This window comes from Elephantulus edwardii, unplaced genomic scaffold (genome assembly GCF_000299155.1).
Source record: "Elephantulus edwardii isolate Elephantulus edwardi_28Jun2011 unplaced genomic scaffold, EleEdw1.0 scaffold00131, whole genome shotgun sequence".
Lineage (NCBI taxonomy): Eukaryota > Metazoa > Chordata > Mammalia > Macroscelidea > Macroscelididae > Elephantulus > Elephantulus edwardii.
This window is the reverse complement of record NW_006399881.1, coordinates 1,278,182-1,281,476: the sequence shown is the minus strand read 5'-3', so window position 1 is coordinate 1,281,476 and position 3,295 is coordinate 1,278,182. Positions and strand designations below refer to the sequence as shown.

The following is a 3,295-nucleotide window of genomic DNA, read 5'->3' as shown; positions in this document are numbered from 1 at the left end:
TAGAACATGGAATACAAAGCATGACTTTTGGAAAACTAAAAGTTTTCAAAAAGGAAATAGTTGGCATAATACATCCTAGTCAATAGTGAGTTCAGATGGACTGGTATTGGCCACTTTAAAACAGACAATCAAATGAAATACTATGCTGACAATTATAAACTGAAGACAAATCGTGTCACATTCATAGTCAAAAGAACATTTTAAGATTTGTTCTTAAGTACAATGCTGTGAGTGATAGAATACTAATCATACCCATACAAGGAAGGCCTCTTAATACAACTATTACTCAATTATAAGTACAAGCCACTAAAGCCAAATATGAGAAAATTGAGGATTTCTATGAATTTTTACTTCCATGAACTTCATTGACAACCAAAATGTATGTCAGAAGAGACCTTAAAAATTTCCTTAGAGCTTTGAGAGCTACAACAAAAGGAAGAGATGCTGAAGTAAAAGATGAATAGAAGATTTCAAAGACAGCTCAAGAAGATAAAAGCAAACTCATATGGAATGTGCAGAGACTTAGAATTGGAGAAAATAAAGGGAAGAATTAGTTCAGCATTTCTCAAGCTGAAAGAACTTAAAAATAAATTCAAGCCTCAAATTGCAATACTAAGAGATGTTATGGGCAAAATGTTGAATGATCCAGGAAATATCTAAAGAAGATAGAGTCCCCAGAATCATGGTACCAAACACAATTGCCTGACACTGAAATATTTTAGTAAATACCACATGATCAAGAACCATTGGTAATGAATGAAGAAGTTCAAGCTGCAATGAAGGCACTGGCAAAAAAATAAAGCCCCAGGAATCAATAAAATTCCTATTAACATAGTTCACATGACAGATTCAGCCCTGGATGTACTCACCAGTCTATGCCAGGAAAATTGGAGGAGAGATGCCTGGCCTACCAACTAGAAGAAGAGATCCATCTTTGTTCCCATTCTCAAGTAAAGTGACTTAACAGACTGTAGAAATTATTGAACAATATCATTAACAGCACATGCAAGAAAAATGCTACTGAAGATCATTCAGAAATGACTAGAACAGTATATACACAGAGAATTGCTAGGTTTTCAAGCAAGATTTTAGTTTTTCATTTTTATTTTAATGCATTTTTTATTTCCATTCATTCACTGTTTTGTTTTCTTTTTTCTCTACTAGTTTATTTACAAAATTCAGATAGATATTTGAACAAACTCTTTCAATTTCCCTCACCCACCCACCCACCCATCAAATTGTACAACCCAATGATTAATCTCCCCTTCCCCCTGCATATCCTTTACTTCCAGCCTCTCCCACCCCTCCTGGATCCTTATGCTCATTCTACAATAATGGTTTTATTCAATATTTATCCTTGTGGTACTCAGTTCACTCAACATAATGCTCTCCAGTCCCTCCCAAGTTAGGTAATAATTTACAAAGTTATTGCTCCTGCGTGCTCCCTAGTATTCCATAGTGTGAATGTCCCATAATTTCTCAAATCATTTGTTTGTGGTTGGACATTTGGGATGTTTCCTGTTCTTACAATGGTGAATAACGCTGCTATGAACATTAGTGTACAAATCTCAGCTTGTGCCTCAGTTCTCATTTTCTCCGAGTGTATTCTAAATACTGGAATAGCAGGGTCATATGGAATTTCTATGTTCAGTTTTTTGAGGAAGTGCCAAAAACTGCCTTCCAGAATGATTGCACTGTTTTACAATCCCACGAACAATGTATAAGAGTTCCTTTCTTGCCACATCCTCTCCAACATCTATTACTTACTGCCCTGTTAAACTTTGCCACTGTTACTGAAGTGAGATGGTACCTCATTGTGGTGTGATTTGCATCTCTTTGCCAGTGATTTGGAGCATTTCTTCATGTGTCTGTTTGCCATTCGAATATTGTCCTCTGTGAAAATTCTTTCCATGTCTTTTGCCTATTTTGTAATTGGGTTATAAATCTTTATCTTGTGGAAGCCCAAGAGTATTCTGTAAACTTTTGTTATAAACTCTAGTCTGAGATGGTATTACCACATGTTTGTTCCCAGTCTGTAGGTTTTCTTTTCACCCTGTTGGAAAAAGTTTTTGATGTGCACAGACATTTAGTCTTTAGAAGGTCCCATGCATCAATTTTATCGTCTTTAGCTTGTATGTTTCTGGTTGTATTTGGCAGTCTCTCTATACCTTGGACTTGTGCTTCTAAGCTTGATCCCAGTTTGTTTCTTATGAACATTATGGTTTTGGGCTTTACTCCCAGGCCTCTGATGTACCTTGAGTTGATTTTTCTGTATGGTACGGGATGTGGATTCTGCATCAGCTTTCTGCAGGGGGATGTCCAGTTTTGCCAGCACCATTTGTTGAAGAGGTTATCATTTCCCCATTGGATAGCTTTTATTTCCTTGTTGAATATCAGTTGACCATAGATAGCTGGGTAAACTTGGCAGGTTAGCTCAGTTGGTTAGAGCATGGTGCCAAAAACACCAAGATCACGGGTTCAAACCCAGTATAGGCCAGAATGTTGGGAGCAGGCAGCCCCCTTGCGCTGGCTGCACACCGGGCTCCGCGGTCCCACCTGGCATGATTTGGCCCCCTCTGTTGGGGTCTAGAAGTGTGTGCTCAAGCTAGAATTAGAAGAATCCATGGCACTAGAAGTATTTGTTGACTATATACAAAGGTGTTTGTGTGGATAATAACAAATCATGATTAACATTGACAAGAATAGGAATCTCAGAACATTTAATTGATACTTATACCTAGACCAAGAGGCTATTGTATGGATAAAGGCAACACTGTTGTTTTTGTTAGTTGCCATCAAGATGAATATGAACTATAGCTACAATATGAACAACAGAACTGAATTCTGGCCTATCCTGTACCATCCTCACAATCTCTGACACATTTGAGCCCATTGAATGCTGAGAAAATAATTCAAGAAGTTAGACTCTATGATAAAGACTGTGGCATCAGAATTGGAGGAAGACAAATCAATATCCTTTGCTATCACAATCTTCCTTGCTCAAAGTGAGGACTTGAAGCATTTGCTCTAGAAGGTTAAACACTGTAGCCTTCAATATGAACTGCATCTCAACATAAAGAAAACAGAATTCTCACCACTGGACCAACAGGCAACATCATGATGAAACTGTCAATTACTTCATCTTATTTGACAAGACAAGAGATCAAGTCAATCAAGTCAAACGATCAGAAGGTGTATTGCACTGGGAAAATCTGCAATCAGAGACCTCTCCAAATTGTTGGGGAACAATGTTGTTAGTTTGAGGACTAAGGTGCGCTTGATTCAGGTCATGGTC

At 37.7% G+C, this 3,295-nt stretch overlaps 1 non-coding gene across 1 annotated transcript; it reads left to right on the top strand.

Annotated features, from left to right (window-relative positions):
• The first annotated feature begins 2,423 nt into the window (after positions 1–2,423).
• TRNAF-AAA lies at positions 2,424–2,497 on the top strand. The gene has a single exon. It is a non-coding gene; the product is annotated as a tRNA-Phe (tRNA).
• The last annotated feature ends 798 nt before the right edge of the window (positions 2,498–3,295 follow it).